The 18,428-nt window shown below is 44.6% G+C and overlaps 1 long non-coding RNA gene across 1 annotated transcript in view; it reads left to right on the forward strand.

Annotated features, from left to right (window-relative positions):
• The first annotated feature begins 3,522 nt into the window (after positions 1–3,522).
• Positions 3,523–18,428, forward strand: part of LOC125918578 (uncharacterized) — a 129,505-nt gene continuing 114,599 nt past the window's right edge. The window contains exon 1 of the long non-coding RNA XR_007456484.1: positions 3,523–3,750. This is a non-coding gene — a long non-coding RNA (uncharacterized LOC125918578). The remainder of the gene's footprint in view (positions 3,751–18,428) is intronic.

Below are 18,428 nucleotides of genomic sequence, written 5' to 3' on the forward strand. Positions count from 1 at the left end.
TCCAACTCTTGGTTCCACTTCAGTCCATGATCTCAGTTCGTGAGCTTGAGCCCCACATCGGGCTCAGTGCTGTCAGCACAGAGTCTGCTTGGGATTCTCTCTCTCTCTCTCCCTCTCTCTCTCTCTCTTTCAAAATAAGTAAAGTTTAAAAAAAAAAAAAGAATGAGTAGGAAGTATTACCTCGACTTCTATTTTCTGAAAGAAATTGTTGATAAACGGTATTGTTTTTTTAAATGTTTGGGGGAATTCACCAGTGAAACCATCTAGATCTAGTGCTTTCTTTTTGGAAAGATTAATTCCATTTCTTCAATACATTACCCACATCTCTTTGTGGGAAATTTGTTAGATTGTGTCTTCCAAGGAATTCATACATTTAATTTATCAAATTTTAGGTCACAGAATCGCTCATCATATTCCTCTACCATTCTTTTAATGTCCATGAAATCATTAGTGATAGCTCTACTTCATTTCTGGTATCAGTAACTCTTACATCCTCTTTTTTCTATTTTACTTAGCCTGGTTAGAGGGTTACCATTTTATTGATATTTTCATCAATAAAAAGAACCAGGTTCTGATTTTATGGACTCTCTATAATGTTTTCCTGTTTTCATTCGTATCTGCTCTAACTTTTCTTCTGCACTTTTTAGATTTGCATGCCTCTTCTTTCTCTGGTTTCATAAAGTGGGAGCTTACCTTACTGATGTTAGATCTGTCTTCTTTCTGGTGTACACATTCACTGCTGTATGTTTCCTTCTATGTATCGCTTTTACTGCATCCCATAATTCTGGATGTTTTATACTCAAATTCAAACTTTAATTCAAATTTTTAAAAAAAATAATTTTATTTAGTTTCTCATATTCTTAATTTCTCTTGAGGCTTCTTTGACCCACATAGTTTTTAAAAATGTGTTGCCAGATCTCCAGTATCTTCGGTTTTCCAGCCATCTTTCTGATATTAATTTCTAGTTTTATCCCATTGGGTTATGAGAGCCTATTTTGTAAGATTTCTATCCTTTTATATTTAAGATATGTTTTATGCCATAGAATATGATCTTTGTGAATGTTCCATGTGAAGTTGAAAAAAAATGTGTAATCTGCTGGACTTGAAACCCAGTGGACTGATTGTGCTGTTCAACTAGATCCTTACTCATTTTGTGCCTGTTTGATCTGTCAATTACTGGCATAGCTGTAGTGGTTTTATCTTTCTCCTTACAGGTCTATCAGCTTTTTCTTCATATACTTTGATGTTCTGTTGCTAAATGCATATACGTTAATGGATTGTTATGTCTTCTTGAAGAATTGACCCATTTATTATTATCTTATATCCTTCTTTTTTAACTTTCAAGTGGTTTATTTCCATGATTAATAATTATATTTCCAACAGTGCATCAAGCATCTGAGGATAACATTACAGTAAAACCTTGGTTTGCAAGCATAATTTGTTCTGAAAACATACTTATAATCCAAAGCACTTGTATATCAAAACGAATTTCAAGAACTATTGGCTCAGTTGTGATCATGTGACGTTCGGCATCACATATTACTCGTATCGCATGACGTCGCTCGTTTATCAAGCTAAAACTTACTAGAAAGGGTCTTGCGGAACACTCTCCGAACAAGTTACTCGCAATCCAAGGTTTCACTGAATTTTGAGTAAAAGCAGAAATTTTCTGGAGAGACTTCCCTCTCTCTCTCAGGTCAGGCAGCTCAAACGTCCACCGCGTGCAGCGGTGCACAGAGATGGGGCTCAGAGGCAACTTCCTCCTCCCTTGAACTCAGGAGCAGCTTTTCTAGGTGCTTCAGGTGCTGTCAGAGATGACTGTTGCCTCTGACAGCTGCAGCTGCTCCCTGTCCTTCATTCTGAGGGCTGGCAGTGCCGAGGTTCTCATCCCAGGTCAACAATCTAAGACAGAGGCAGTGGAATCCACGTGTGAGGAAGGTAAAGAGGCAAGGAAGCTGAATCGGCAAATGCTCCTGAGTCTTTGCACAACCACTGATGAAGCTGATCTTCACACCTGTTGCTCTCCCCTTTCTCCAATGGCAGAGGACAGGCCAGACACCGGGCCAGGAGCTCCTGGGCTGAGGCTCTGCACATCACATCAGCGGTTCTGAGCCGCACGCTCTTCTTTACGGGCCGCAAATATGGAGTCGGAAAAATGTCTGCAGAAGGGCACAAGGACTTTATCCGCCCCAATTCTCCTGATTCAGCTGTTGCTCCTTCTGTGACCACATTCTGGCTTGTTCCCACCACAAAGAAACATCGTATTTTTTTTAAACGGTTTTTAAAAATGTACATATATCTAACCACCTTCACTTGGTACCTGTGATGTGATAGAAAGCCTGGGGGTTGCCAGGCTTCAGCATGTGGCTCATGCACATGGCAATGACATCGTGTCACGGGATCCGGGCAACTGAGGGCACTGCCCCCAAGCGGGGGAGGGGCTCTTGCTCTTCCACCTGCAGCGGGACGTGCGGAGCAGTTTCCCCGCTTGGGACTGGAGGACCGGCTGGGGATCTGGGAGACATGGTTGGACTACGGAGCACACGGGGAGCCACAGAGCCCACGGGGGGGTTGGGGAGGGGGCAAAAGTCCATCTGCAGAAGCTGGAAGCCGAGCACAGCCTGCCTCAGCCGGGCCAGGTGCTCCAGGACATTTCAGTGAAGGAGAGGAAGCAGCTAGCAGCCACTTACCTCCCCCCACCCCACCACCACCTCAGCAAACCTGGTGACGGGCTGAGGGCAGGACACAGAGCTGCTTGCAGGGGACCCCAGGGCCACGTCTTTAAAAGCGGAAGACGGCGCCGGGCTCCTGCGAGCCCAGGCCGTCCTGCAGCCTCTCCCCTGTCCTGGAAAAACCGACCGCTAAACCCACGCCAACTCCACCTTCCCCGTACCGAATGAGGGTCTGGCAGCAAAGGTCAAGCGCACAGGGGCAACAGCAGACCAAGCACCGCACCAGACCTGTGAAGCCTGCGCCGTGCCTTGTGAAGCCTTCATGGAATCGGGGATCTCAATGAGATCCGCAATCAGTTCACCTGACACCAAATCCCGTCGCCTAGGGCCATCCTCCACTCCCGTGTGGGCCGCGTCCCCTCCCGGGCTCCGCACGAGAACGTGCTGAGGACTGACTTACTCAAGATGCCGAAACGCTGGATCCCGCGAGCATCCTGGGCCTCTCCCGGATGGTGTGTCGCTTTGCGCAAAAACACGGGGCTGACCGAATGGAAACTGCGGTTCAGCCGCCACGGGGCTACACTGGGAAACCGCTGGGCTGCGGCGGCCTGCAAGGACCAGGGGTGCATCCTCCGATCCAATTACCGGCAGGCAGGAAGTTCCGCGTGTACAAAACCAGTCCGCTTCCTTGCACAGCCTGTTGAACGCGGGAGCCGCCCTCCGCCCGCACCGCGAGCCTCGGAAAACCTGCCGCCGCCGCCACGCTGCCCAGCCCGAGTTTCCCGCCGCGCCGGGCGGAAGACGCGGCGGCCGGACTTCCGGTCCGCGGGTTCGGGCCGGCGCGTGGCGCCGCCCCGGGCGTGTCTGCCCTCGGTTCCGCCCCGCAGCCGGGCGGCGGGCCTGCAAGGCCCCGCTCCGTCGCGGATAAGGTTTCTTTGAGGTTTCTGTGAGGAGCGGGCCCCTGTGCTGACGCAGGCGGAGCGGTGGAGCTGGAGACTCGAGAGCAGAGGGTGTGGCTCCCGCGCGAGGCTGTCAGGCTGCTGCCCAAGCAGAACCGTCGTGGGAGTTGGCGTGTGAAGTAGGTGGCGCGGCGGGCGCTCCGGTGACCTTGGCCCGGAGGGGAGGGGTCGTCACTCCTAAGGGGAAGGGGCGGCCTCTTGGACGAGGCCTGTCGGCCTGCTGGAGGCCGTTCCGATTCACTCCCAGCCCCGAGTCAGGTGTTACCCCCCCCCCCGCCCCCCCCGCGAACCCCCCACCCGGGCACCGGGAGGGAGGTGCGACCGCGCCCCTGGGCACCTGCTGACACCAGGTGCACAGACGTCAACCGTCACGTCATGTTTCCCATAAAGTCAAGCAAAGGTAGAAGGACTACAGGTGTGAGGGGTGGGGAGGAGAGCACAGGAAATGCAAAACATTGCCCAGGCGGTGGCATGGGGTACATTTCTTGCTTACATCTTGAATTATTCAGTGATGTTTAACCACATGTCACTGGTTTTGTTGTTTTAAATCCCACTTACAGTGCTGTTCGGTGATCCATGACAACGAGCAGGGATCACCAAACGTTAAAATCGTAATAGTAGTATGGACACGTGCTCTGACTTGAAATTTTCTTTTTCCCTAATCAAAATGAATTCTTGGGATAGAGCTCAGCAGACGTAACGGACACGTGTAAAGTGCCTGGTTTATTTTATCACAGAGTACCCCGTACATCTAGGGGTCAGGTTGTAGAACCTTTTCCGTCTTCAGTCTTTGGGTCAGTTTTCTTTTTACAATACAATTAGCATCATTCATCATGCTTTGGAAAGATATTACTGTTGGGGAAAGAGGGATGAGTAAGAGGAAACCTGCTTGTAGGTAGCTTAAAATTGAATAGAGGTAATGCCAAGAAAACCACTGGGCATTTCACGTACATGGTAAGTTCTGTGGAAAAAAATAGTATTTTACAAAGCTAAGCTTTTTGTAGACATATTAATAAATATTAAGTGTAAATATTATAAAAGTCATGATTTTATTAGCGTAGCATCTCATTACTCTCTTTTTAACATTCTGATCATGAGTCTTATTTCTTAGCTGTTTATTTGTACTCTTTTCTCTGCTTTTTTTCTGTTGTACGCAGAAAGAGATGTCTAAAAAGATAATTAAGGAGATACTACAGATTATAGGGTACTTTAAAGATATATTGTAAGCTGGTGGACATAATGTAATTTTAGTTATTTTAAGAGACTGAATAAAAGTGTCTAGATTGGCTGCTAAATTCTTACATATTTAGAGTTTCATTCATAAGGAGAAGGGACTAAAGCCTTACTCTTCCATTTTAATTCACAAAATAGGAACTATTTCAGGCGCACTTAATGTGTAAAGTATATATACCAGAGAGAAAAGGATTCTAATTACACGCTTGACTTGAGAAATCTAATTTAGTTGCATGAGAAAAGTTAATTTGATAGACACATTTTTGTTGATGTCATTTTAACAGTCTAACATAGTTGGTACCTTCACTTGAAGACTGATTAATTGGTGACAAGCTGATGTTTGATTCTTGTATCTAATGTGGAGATAATTTGAGTTAACGCTAATCATAAGTGGAATTTACAAATTATGGGTTTATATTTAGCATTTATTTAGAATTTTTTTCTGTGTAGATACTTAGCTACATTGAACTATAGCTACTTAACTGTATTTTTAAAAATCAAGCTATTGGAGTGTTTTCACTGGTAAAAAATTCTGATCAATTATACCTTATATAAAAATTAATTCTGGTAAATTATAGTTCTTTATGAGAAAGTTAAAACACCAAATCCTCTAGAAGAAAATATAGAAGGAGGGGCACCTGCGTGGCTCACTTGGTTGAGCACCTGACTTTGGCTCACGTCATGATCTTGAGTTTGTGGGTTTGAGCCCTGCGTCGGACTCTCTGCTGACAGCTCAGAGCTTGGAGCCTGCTTTGGATTCTGTGTCTCCCTTTCTCTCTGCCCTTCCCCTGCTTGTGCCCTCTCTCTGTCTCTTAAGAAATAAAATGTTAAAAAAAAAATTTTTTTTAAGAAAATATAGAAGGAAATCTCAATTACCTGGATTCGGTAAAGGGATCACAAGTAGCAGTAACCATAAAGTGAAAAAATGGATTGGTTTCCATTCAAATTAAGAAATTCTGTTCCTTAATGATGCCATAAAAGTGAAAATATAAGCTACAACATGAATGAATGTTAGTTTCTGAGTATGACCAACTAAGCCCCTACCACATAACCCCCTGCAAAAAAGCTACTGAAAATCTTAGACATATTACAAAATAACAACTACCTGAAGGGACACCAGCAGAAAGATTCTGGTGAGGAGTATACACTTTCTGAGAGGATTGGAGACTGGGAGCTATAAAGGTTCTGTAACCTGCATGGTGGCAGGGGTGCAGTGGACAAGGAAGACACCCACAGTCTTCCTGGCTAGGGACATCTGACAAGTGAGGCTGGGAAGCACATGCTGAAGAGATGGAGAGAATCCCATGAGAGAAGGAGCTAGAGAAAATCACCCAAATCTTTCTACCCACATCCCTGCCTGAGCTCTGAAACCGATGTGTAGGATGGACTGAAGACAAATGATCTGACTCAGATCGGAGTTGCCTTTTAAGGAATAGAGTCTGCAGCTCAAACAGAACCAAAGTATCTGCTGACACATGTGCAACAATATTCATCTGAGAAATATAATAAAATCAAGAGCCTCCTTGAGATTCATAAGACCCAAGATATAATCCACTAGTAATAGACCTCACAGAATCCAAAAAACAGAACCCATTCTCACAAGAAAAGGAAGTCAGTAGAGCCTGTTCTGAGATGAACCCAATGTTTCAACTAACAGACAGACATTTTAAAGCAGGAATTCTATGTATTCTTAATAAATTAATAAAAGCCTTTTCAACGAATGAGACAAAGTAAGTATTAACAAGAAGTAAGAATAATAAAGTTTTTATTTCCATTTCAAATGGCAGCTTTAGAACTGAAAAAAATTCTTTGAATTTAGGAAATAAAATACACACAATAGAATGGCTAAAATTAAGAAGACTATTATCATTAAGTGCTAGTGAGGATGTGACACAGGTTATCTCACACATTGCTGGTGGGAATAGGAAATTATTTGAATGCTTTTCAAACGTCAGCTGTACAATGAACAAGTAAGTCAACAGTCCTATCGGTATTTGTCAAAGAGAAATGGAACTGTGCCACTGACGACTTGTACAAAGCGGCTTTGTACTTAATAGCTTGAACCAAAATCAACCCAGATGTCCACTAACCACAGAAGAATGGATCAAGCAATTGTGGTCTCTTCACCCAATAGAATATAGTACTGGGCAATAAAGTAAATGCCTTATTTTTATTAATAGCATGTGTATCAAAAATATTTCCATGAGTGAACGAAGACAGACACAAAAGAGGGTGCATTGTAATTGCGCTGGCATAACATTCTAAAGCAAGCACAAGTTTTGTATGTACTGACAGCAAAGCAGTGATTACCTGCCTCTGGGTACAGGAGGGGGTGATAGCACAGGGCGCACAGGGTCGTAGTGGATGAAGAAAATATTCTGTCTTTATTGTGTCAAGGGCAAAACGCTGCAATAGTGAATCAAATATGTTGGAGTTTACATCACAACTTACCCAACTTTTGAAGTCATGAGGTATTAATTAACATTTTTAAAATTTGTTTGACTTTCCTTGACACCGTTCCCCTTTTCTTACATGAACAGATATCTTTTCATTCCTCAGAAACCCTGCTAACATCAAGGAATATATGTTGTGAAATGCTGTTGTAGGGGATGAAACAATAATGAAACAAAGGTACTAGCTCCCCCCTAATGCCCTTGTGGAAGATACAAGAAAAATGCAAGTATCTCTGTCACATTCAATGTTACATGCTGTAAAAAAAATCCAGGGGCGCCTGGGTGGCTCAGTCGGTTAAGCGGCCGACTTCGGCTCAGGTCATGATCTCGCGGTCCGTGAGTTTGAGCCCCGCGTCGGGCTCTGGGCTGATGGCTCAGAGCCTGGAGCCTGTTTCAGATTCTGTGTCTCCCTCTCTCTGACCCTCCCCCATTCATGCTCTGTCTCTCCCTGTCTCAAAAATAAATAAACGTTAAAAAAAATTTTTTAAAAATCCAAAACTGTGCTGGATATTCTAACAATGTATCTGATATGTCGCTTCTTAATTTTTTTTTAATGTTTATTTTTGAGATAGAGTGTGAGCAGGGGAGGGGCAGAGAAGGAAGGAGACACAGAATCCGAAGCAGGCTTCAGGCTCTGAGCTGTCAGCACAGAGCCTGACACGGGCTTGAACTCACAAACTGTGAGATCATGACCTGAGCCAAAGTCGGACGCTCAACCGACTGAGCCACCCAGGCACCCCACGATATGTCACTTCTTAAAGGCAGTTTAAGGTCATGAGAATGAGAGCCTTTGAGCCAAATTTCCCTCCAGGAGTCTCTGTTTTGAATATAACCCATGGGTACTAGAAATATTAACACTTTCTTAGTAACTTTAGATTTGAAGAGAATCCTCTTAAACAAGAATTGTCTTGATGTATCACTGTCGGCATCGAGGAGGGACACAGTGTTGCCGAGTGGGTACAAGATTCTGTGGGTGTTTAGAGATAACACGTGTACCCAATCTGTGTAGTTCCACATAACGTCTGCAGAAAGCTTAAGCCTATTTGCTAATCAAATAGCAGCTAAAAGGTGAAACGTGTTCACATATTGTCATGTCCAACATTCTAGACCGAAACCTAAATGAAAGATTGATCTGTGCTTTATATTCTTTTCCCTGCCTTCCTCAAGGTTCCTAACAGAATTGATTTATCCGAGCATCTTCTTTTTAAATGAACAGTTTCTAGCAAAGCGTATGCCTGCAGTACCCTTCAGCACCTTGTCATTTAAGAGGCATGGCGACCCTTGACCAACAGCTTTTACAGTAGTTGGTCTTTCTTTGAACTTTACACACCTTGAGCCCAGTTTGCTGAGTAGGTGAGTTTTTCCCTGATCCTATTTTTAACATTTGGAAGCTGCTTTACCTTTCAGGGTGTGCTGAATGCTACCTTGGTGATGTTAAACTAACTTAGGCTCCCTAAGCAACTATATTCCTTTCTGCACATAGTTTATACAGCATCTTTCCAAGTCCATTTGCCCATCTTGGTTTGCCATCCTCAGGGAGCCATGGGTCCTGAGTTTGAATTGAATAGCCCAACCAGGTTCAGGCAGGTTGGATATTTAACACCAAAGCGCCCAGGGCCAGGGTTGTGGCTGACTGCGGGCCTCCGATTCTTCCCCCACCTCCGTAGCAGGCCATGCTAGCCCCAGGGTTCACTCAGGTCTTGAGAGAGACTGTAGTAGGGGCTCCTCTCCAAGTATGTCGAAATGTCTGAAAACTTTTTGTGCACTCCTAAAATTCTGAATTGCAAAAAAAAAAAAAAAATGAAAACTCTGCACACCCAAGAGCTAGCATTGGTTTGGACAGAGAGCCCAGAGTTCTCCTGTTTTGGACCGAAGGAAAGCTTTTCCTCTCCATGAAGCAGCCCTTCTTCCATTCACTGCCCCCCTCTCCAAGTCCTGGCCTTGACTTGTGTGCGGTTGTGGACTCAGGGAGATCGCAGTACTGCAGACTCGTGCGGGCATCTGACGTAGAGTGTACCACTCACTGGGTCCCCCCTCCCCTTGTACGATTTCCATTTCTGTGACAGACATGCAGAAAGCACAAAAAGAGTATGTTTCACATTTCGTGCATACCAGAGTATGATGAATGGCCAAGGCGTTTAAGTTTACCTGATAATTACCAGCCACTCAAGCTGTATAGAACCCTGACTTTCTCTTTAATCCCTCACTACACCATAGTATTCAGCAAGATTCTATCATACGATTTATAGATGGTCTTTCGGATCAGTAAACTCAGAAAAATTTAAAATATCCCAGAAAGGTATTTATACTTATATACAGGAGATTTAGCTGGCTACCAGAATTTTAAATATTTAGATGAATACGTGAGCCATGTATTAATATAAATTATGTACAAATATGTCTTTGTCATTAGAGTGAAATATCCTCTTATGGCTAGAGTTACTGAACTAATTTGTTGAACTTATTTTATTTTGTATTTCAAAATTAGTGTTAATATGAATGTTGGAATATGAGGGTTCTTGTAATTGGATTACCAGAATATCTGAGTATTAGAAAAGATGTGAAAAATTACTTCCAGTTCTATTAGATTCAAAAAGATTTATTGAGATCCTGAAATATCATACTTGCCAAAGGGGAGAACTGTCTTCCAAACTCATCTTTCTTTTCTAAATTTGGTTGTCCAAAATCACTGCATTTGCTGCAATTAATAAAAATCTCTGGCAAGGCATTCGAGTGTTCCTGCTGAAAGCTGCAAGCACTCTCCCCTAAAGACTTGGAATGACACTAAATTAATATGAGGGAGGAAAGGAAGAATTAATTAGTGTTTGATAGCAGAGCATTAGATGTTGATTTATTAGTCAGGACCAACATCAGCTGAGTTTACTTTATAAACCTCAAACCATATCCTTCCCAGGCTCATTCTCATCACTACCATAAATCGTCTGTATATTAACTGATAGTAATTTGTTAGAAACAAACATAAGGAGCTCGAAGTCAGATGGTGACACAGGCATGGATTGCAGATTTCCTCTTATTAAAATGACCAGAGGAATGTCACGGCTATGGGGGAAATTGCATTAGCGTAGGAGAACGAATAACTTGGTGAACCACAGGCAAGTGAAATAGAAACAGAGCAGGGGTTACACTATTGGTGCCAGACACAGTAGTGTTTGAGGCAACAAACTTTCAAAAAATAATGAGGATGTTTACTCTTGATAAATGTTACAATTTGTTACAATTCACATGAAAGCTTTTTTTTTTTTTAATAACTAGATTTTATTTTTGCTAGATTTATTTTTATATCGCTGATTTTACAATTCTGATTAAAACTGACCTGAGTTGCGGGGAGTGGGGGGCACCTGGGTGACTCAGTCGGTTAAGCATCCGACTTCAGCTCAGGTCATGATCTCGTGGCTTGTGTGTTCAAGCCCCGCATCGGGCCCTGTGCTGACAACTCAGAGCCTGGAGCCTGCCTCTCATTCGGTGTCTCCCTCTCTCTCTGCCCCTCCCCTGCTCATGCTGTCTCTCTCTGTCTCTCAAAAATGAATTAAAACATGGGGCGCCTGGGTGGCGCAGTCGGTTAAGCGTCCGACTTCAGCCAGGTCACGATCTCGCGGTCCGTGAGTTCGAGCCCCGCTGTCAGGCTCTGGGCTGATGGCTCGGAGCCTGGAGCCTGTTTCCGATTCTGTGTCTCCCTCTCTCTCTGCCCCTCCCCCGTTCATGCTCTGTCTCTCTCTGTCCCAAAAATAAATAAAAAACGTCGAAAAAAAAATTAAAAAAAAAAAAAGAATTAAAACATTAAAAAAAATTTTTAAAAAAAGAAACTAGAAAACAGGGGCTCCTGGGTGGCTCAGTCAGTCAAGCGTCCGACTTTGGCTCAGGTTATGATCTCGCGGTCCATGGGTTCGAGCCCTGCGTCGGGCTCTGTGCTGACAGCTCAGAGCCTGGAGCCTGCTTCGGATTCTGTGTCTCCCTCTCTCTCTGCCCCTACCCTGCTTGCACTCTCTGTCTCTCATAAATGAATAAATGTTAAAAAAAAAAAATTAAAAAAAAAAAAAACTGACCTGAATGGATCAGTTTTATCTGTACTATTCTAGTTCTTTGATGCCTTTTTTTCTTTTTTTTTTTTTTAGAAGAAGGGGTAGTATTTTTTTACAGATGCAGAATGAGCAGGTAGTGAGTCAAGACCATTGAAGCAAGAACTGTGTACACGTAATAATTCATTGCACTTTTGATAGCATTTTGTTTTTTTTTTTTTTTTTAATTTTTTTTTTCAACGTTTTTTATTTATTTTTGGGACAGAGAGAGACAGAGCATGAACGGGGGAGGGGCAGAGAGAGAGGGAGACACAGAATCGGAAACAGGCTCCAGGCTCCGAGCCATCAGCCCAGAGCCCGACGCGGGGCTCGAACTCACGGACCGCGAGATCGTGACCTGGCTGAAGTCTGACACTTAACCGACTGCGCCACCCAGGCGCCCCAGCATTTTGAAAATGTGTAGGTAAAAGAGCAAATGGGCTTTGCTAATCTGTATCATATAAATACATGCAGAGATTTGTTTCATTGTTATTAGTAGAATTTATTGGGTCAGTAAGATTGGGAAAACTGAAAAAGCATACATTGTTGCGCTTAAGAGCATGTTAGAAAATTGTAGGCCAGGGGCACCTGGGTGGCGCAGTCGGTTAAGCGTCCGACTTCAGCCAGGTCACGATCTCACGGTCCGTGAGTTCGAGCCCCGCGTCGGGCTCTGGGCTGATGGCTCGGAGCCTGGAGCCTGTTTCCGATTCTGTGTCTCCCTCTCTCTCTGTCCCTCACCCGTTCATGCTCTGTCTCTCTCTGTCCCAAAAATAAAATAAACGTTGAAAAAAAAAATTTAAAAAAAGAAAATTGTAGGCCAAAATGTTTACAAATGCAAGGAAAATGTGAGACAGTTTGACCTACAATGTAACTGACAGTAACGAATTATAGTTTGTAAAATAAAGAAGTGGATATATCATAAGTCTCTCCTGATGTAAATACTCAAATAAATAAACAGGGGAGAAGGGAAAACTTTTTCTTACAGTGTAAGTCCAACAATATAAACATACAAGGAATGATGGTGAAAATAGAATGTCATCATTTACAAACACCACAATCAAGTTGGTTTCAGTCAAGAATTATCAGAGATGCTGGGGCGCCTGGGTGGCTTAGTCAGTTAAGCATCTGACTCTGGCTCAGGTCATGATCTCACAGTTCATGAGTTCAAGCCCTGCATCGGGCTTCAGATTCTGCGTCTCCATCTCTCTCTGCCTCTCCCCCACTGGCACTCTGTCTCTCTGTCTTTCTCTCTCAAAAATAAATTAAACATTAAAAAAAATTAAGAAGAATCATCAGAGATGCTAAAATTAGCAAAGTATAAAGAGAAACAATATTTACATACTCTAAAATATCACCAAACAAGGTACTTATTAATGACAAAGTCAGGAATTAAAATTGTACATCAGGTAATCAAAGTTGACATCATCAGGAATGAAAGCTATCAACACCACATAGCTCCTAATTTAACGCACTGAGAAAGGCACAGATTCTGGGGTATTCTTGTAAAACAGTGCCTCGCCTGAATTTAATCAACAATGTCGGACAAACCCAACTCGAGGGCCATTCTAGAACATGACTGGTCAGTACACTTCAAATTTCCAAATTTCAGGGTCCTGAAGGACAAATAAAGACTGATCATCTCTGCAGACTGGAGAGGACTAGAGGCCCGAGACACTCAGTAGGCGTGGGGATCGGGGATTCTCTCTCTCCTCGAACAACAGCAAGGGTGATAGTTCGGCAGTTGGCAAGATTCACATGAGATCTGTGGATTAGTGGGTAGCATTTTATTTGTGTTAGCTTTCTGCTCATGACAGTGTATTGTGGTTGTGAGGGAGACACTGAGGGAAGAGTACATGGGAATTTTTTCCCTATTTTCTACCTTCTTAGCTTAAATTATTCGAGATGAGCATGTTTTTAAAAAGAAATATAAGGTGACCTTGATGAAAATATAGCAGCTTCAACACATTTTCCCCAGTTTTTGATTCATCCAGTTGACACAATAAATACTCACTGAGTCTAGAATATAGAAAGTCTGATTGATGCAATTCATGAGGATATTCTGCTCTACACGGTGGTCGGCACAGAGAAGACCCAGTGCCCTTCTGAGGCAGACTTGTTGTCCCTGCTGGTCAGCTCCTCCAGGCTTCGCCTCATCTGCAGAGTCCCTTATCCAGACAGCCTTCCTGGGGGCGGCCAGTTACAGGGACTTATGGGGGAGGACAAGGTCTGGTCTGTCCCTCCCATTCTGAATAACTCTCGTGGCTAGTGCTGGCTGCAGAACCTCCTTCTGTTTGGACTTGCACACACATTCACTCTGACTCCGCCGTCGGCCCATTCCTGCTTCCTCCCCTACCTCTCCCAGCCATTGATCCCTAATAGAAACATACATGCAGTACCCCATCTCGGGGTCCACTTCCGAAACCCCAGCCTGTGAACACGATCCTTCAGGGACAGAACGTCGTTTCTATGCCCCATGGAAATGTCACAAAAGGTTATGAGATGCCATTACATCCAAGGAACATCTCGTACTTTGTGTAAACAATGATCCGTTTTCCCCAAAGCAGGAATTTCACATGCCGTGTTTTCTAGAACACAATGCGATAAAATAATAATAAAAGTTAACGTAACCAAAAAAAAATGAACTCTGGCATTTTAGTATTATAAATCATTATTCCAGTTAATTTTTGGATAAACGGGCATGGAAACTGCAAAACGTCAACAGTCAGGACTCTGTAAAAATACATTCTCTGTGGTCACAGCCATGTTAGAAAACCCTATAGCGTTCAATTTTAGTATTACTAAGAACGACTGAAATAAGCATTGATTTGAAAGTGTTAGAAATAATATGAAAAAAACCAAATTACAATGAATTGCACATTACTATGAATTACAATGGGAGTGAATTATAACGTAAGAGTTAGGATACATAAATACAGCTGAGGATTGGTGCTTTAAATAATAATATATACACATATCAGATTGAAAGGAAACATACCAAAAATACTTGTGGTTTTTCTGAAATTGTTGGCGGGTTTTTTTTTTAATTTTTTTTTTTAACGTTTATTTATTTCTGAGACAGAGAGAGACAGAGCACGAACAGGGGAGGGGCAGAGAGAGAGGGAGACACAGAATCTGAAACAGGCTCCAGGCCCTGAGCTGTCAGCACAGAGCCCATCGCGGGGCTCGAACTCACGGACCACGAGATCATGACCTGAGACGAAGTCAATTTTGCTTTCTTTTTTTGGTGGGGGGAGGCATTGGACATGAATTTATTTTATTCATCAGAATAATGTTAATCTCTTAAAACACTAAAGTGTCACGATTTAAGATCACATATCTTGAACCTTTGAGGAAACCATGAAAATCGATGCTTTGGAACTTCTGTGAGATGACAGTGTCCCGTTGTTGACAGTATGATCTTCACTATCTCACAGTGTAAGTGCTAATACAAGAAGGCTATCTTCCTCTTTTATTGTATTGGCCACTGTCGTTGCATCTCCAGTGTCCGTTTCTCCTTCTTGGGGAAAAATAAAGTTTCTTAGTGCTTTCTGGGGAGCGTGGAAACAGGAGTGAAGCTTCTCTGCCTGTGTGTATCTGTGTCTCCTGTCTCCTCCCGCTCCTAGACGTTGGGGGGGCTGTTGCCTTCCCGGGGGTGTTTGGTTGTGGTCTGGCACTTGGCCGCCACAGAAGAACCATGATCAGCCTTAGAAGGAGGCTAACGTGTAGGGAAACTGCGCCGTGGTGGTCTCCTGGCGTGCCTGGATCCAGCTGTGGGGCCCCTGTAAGCCTTGCCCTGGAATGGCCATCTCCCCTGTTCTTGAAGAAAGCTTGAGCTGGGCTCCTTGCTACTCCCGACCGCCCACGTTCTCGTGGTGAATCATATACACGTGCAGCTTTAAGAGCCCTCTTCCACCAAATGAAATCAGCACGTTTGAAAACCTTCCTCTGCCATTTTCTGTCTGTTCTTGTGGGTCTGTTTCTCCACCTCAAGATGGTGTAATATAATCTGTTTTCCATTTCACTTATATAAACATAGGTGCGATAAGTAGTTCTTGTAGCAGAGCAGGCACTCAAAAATGATACTGGGCCCTTTTGTGTTTTCTCCCATTATATCGTAAACCCTTTGATCCTTTGGCATTAAATACAACTACTTATGAGGCCTTCTTGGGAATTAATTATCGTTGAGAGACTGAGTATACACACGGACAGTCCCAGGCCACTTGTGGCCGTGGGAGTCTGCCCCGCGGCCTGTGCAGCGATCATTCACGGACCGTGGAGGCGGGTACAACAGCCACCATCTACCCTGGTTTTGCCCCCGACTCTGGACCACCCAGAGGAAGCCAGTATACACCTTTGACAGTCATATGTTTCTCTTGTCTTCCTTTATTTTGATTCCGATTATTTTCTGCAATTAAAAAAATGTAACATGATGCACACAATTTATAACCGTTCTCACATTAACAATTCTCAGCTCGTTTGCCTGTGGCTCCCCCCCCCCCAACCCCGCCCCTGGTTCTGCAGACAAATTTGTTGCATAAAACTACACCTCTGAGAACTTTGATGATGCTGGACTCTGTGCTGCCAACGGTATGCTCCTTCATTAAAAAGTGGAGACGCTCCCTTGCAGCCAGTTTGACAGCAGGATGATCCAGTGCAAGATATTTTTAAACACGGGTTTCACGAGACGTGGATGCCATGGAAGTGAGCCTGAGTGCAAAGGAGATCACCACGATGCTCTGCGTGTGGTATAGATTATTCTGGCACCAGCTGCGCCTCTGTGCTGGTCCAGCAGTACCGTCACGGCACGAGAAATGCGTGCGCGGTGGTGTGCCGTGGCGGGGTGGGGTGTGGCATCCCAGTTACCACACCTCTGCCCACCAGATGTCCTACCTGGAAAGGTCCTTAGGGCGGCAGGGGGCCATTGGTGGAAGTGGATGCTAGACGATTTTGTGCCTCATTCTCCAACCCACTCCCTCTTCTTCCTCACACGCGTCATCCCCTCCTTGTAACAGGACCACACCTGAGAAGCTGTGTTTTTAGTTTTGCTTTTAGTAAAATTAACCTAAATGTAAGGTTATGCCCCTGTTTCTCGTTTGGAATTTCATGTGTAAACTTCAAAGCAAATTCAACAAGGGTGTTTGGTAGAGGCCAGACTTGTTGCATTTTCAACCGGTTCTGTGCTGTGTGATCAACTCCCCCCAACTCCGAACGTTCCTGTCCATCCTGCCTCCTCAGATTACCGTGCAGCTAACAGGGAATCATATCTTTGGATTTTCTTCCTCTTTTTCTCATTGTCCAAACAAATATCCTTGTCCTTTTTTCTTTCTCCTCCCTGCCCCCTCCCCGTTACACTGGGGACTGAATTCTGCTAAGCATGGGCCAAAGTGCTGGAGATACAGAGATACACAGTCTGTGCTAGAATATCATGGGTCAGGGGCACCTGGGCAGCTCAGTCCGTTAAGCGTCTGAGTCTCGATCTGGGCTCAGGTCGTGATCTCACAAGTTCGTGGGTTCGAGCCCCGCATCAAGCTATGCACCGTCAGCGCAGAGCCTGCTTGGGATTCTCTCTCTCCCTCTCTCTTTGTCCCTCCCCTGCTCGTGCGCGCTCTCTCTATCTCTCTCTCTCTCTGAATAAATAAGTAAACTAAAAGAACCTTTTTTTTTAAATAAAATTTTTTAAAAAAGGATATCATGGGTCAGTGAGGAAGGCAGCATCTACAGTGACAAGAACCGGGGTCCAGGTGTGCAGAAGAGTGGGAGCGTGGAGGAAGCGGGTTTAGGTGGGTGGGACAGGTGGCCAGGCAGGTTTCTGGGGTGGCGGGGGAGAGTGCTTGGGCTGAGTGTTGAAGGGTGAAGAGAAAGTGAAGCACGGTTGGCTTCAAGGGTGTGCAACCTGGGGGGGCACTTAGAAAGGACCCGTGCTGGGGCGCCTGGGTGGCTCAGTTGGTTGGGCGGCCGACTTCGGCTCAGGTCATGATCTCACGATCCGTGAGTTCGAGCCCCGCGTCGGGCTCTGTGCTGATGGCTCAGAGCCTGGAGCCTGTTTCGGATTCTGTGTCTCCCTCTCTCTGACCCTCCCCCATTCATGCTCTGTCTCTCTCTGTCTCAAAAATAAATAAACATTAAAAAATTAAAAAAAAAAAAAAAAAAGAAAGGACCCGTGCTGGGGCGCCTGGGGGGCTCAGTCGGTTGAGCTTCCGACTTCGGCTCAGGTCATGATCTCACGGTCCGTGAGTTCGAGCCACACGTCGGGCTCTGTGCTGACGGCTCAGGGCCTGCAGCTTGCTTTGGATTCTGTGTCTCCCTCTCTGCCCCTCCCCCGTTCATGCTCTGTCTGTCTCTGTCTCAAAAAATAAATAAACATTAAAAAAATTTTAAAAAAAGGAGAAAGGACCTGTGCTTTGTTTAGTGCTCTGATGGCACCATCTTGAAATTCTTAACAATTTTTGGACAAGAAGCTCCACTTTGGCACTTTGAGTGGGCTGCACGGATCATATGGCTAGTCCAGGAGAGAGGGAGTACCTTGTGGGAAGGCACAGAGGCAGAAAAGAACGTGGTCAGGCAAGCATGCCAGTGAGTTCAGCGTGACTGCATGTGGAGTGTGAGGTGGGAGCCTGGCTGGAGAAAGGGCTGGTAGGTGAAAGGAGCCCATTTGAGGATGGGCTGCATTTACTGAGAAGAGGGCTAACACTGACCTGTAAAGAAATCGCATACTTGAGGATCTAACAGTTGAAGAAAGTGTGTTCCAAGAGGAAACAGCAAGCAGAGACAGGGTTTTGAGAATTTGGTAGGGTAGCCCCTTGGGTTCTGCAATTGGGAGACTATTGAGCAGGAAAACGCATCATTTGTAAGAGTAACGGGAAGTCACGTGTCAGTGGGTCCATGCTCCTGCTGACGGAAAGGAAGCGATTAGAGAGGCAACCACAGAGTTACAGGAGAGAGAGGGAGCACATCTCAAGATCCTCCCCAGCCCCGTCTCCTTCCGTCGTCCCTCGGAGCACATCTCAGGATCCTCCCCAGCCCCGTCTCCTTCCG

Source organism: Panthera uncia, chromosome B4 (genome assembly GCF_023721935.1).
Source record: "Panthera uncia isolate 11264 chromosome B4, Puncia_PCG_1.0, whole genome shotgun sequence".
NCBI classification, from domain to species: Eukaryota; Metazoa; Chordata; class Mammalia; order Carnivora; family Felidae; genus Panthera; species Panthera uncia.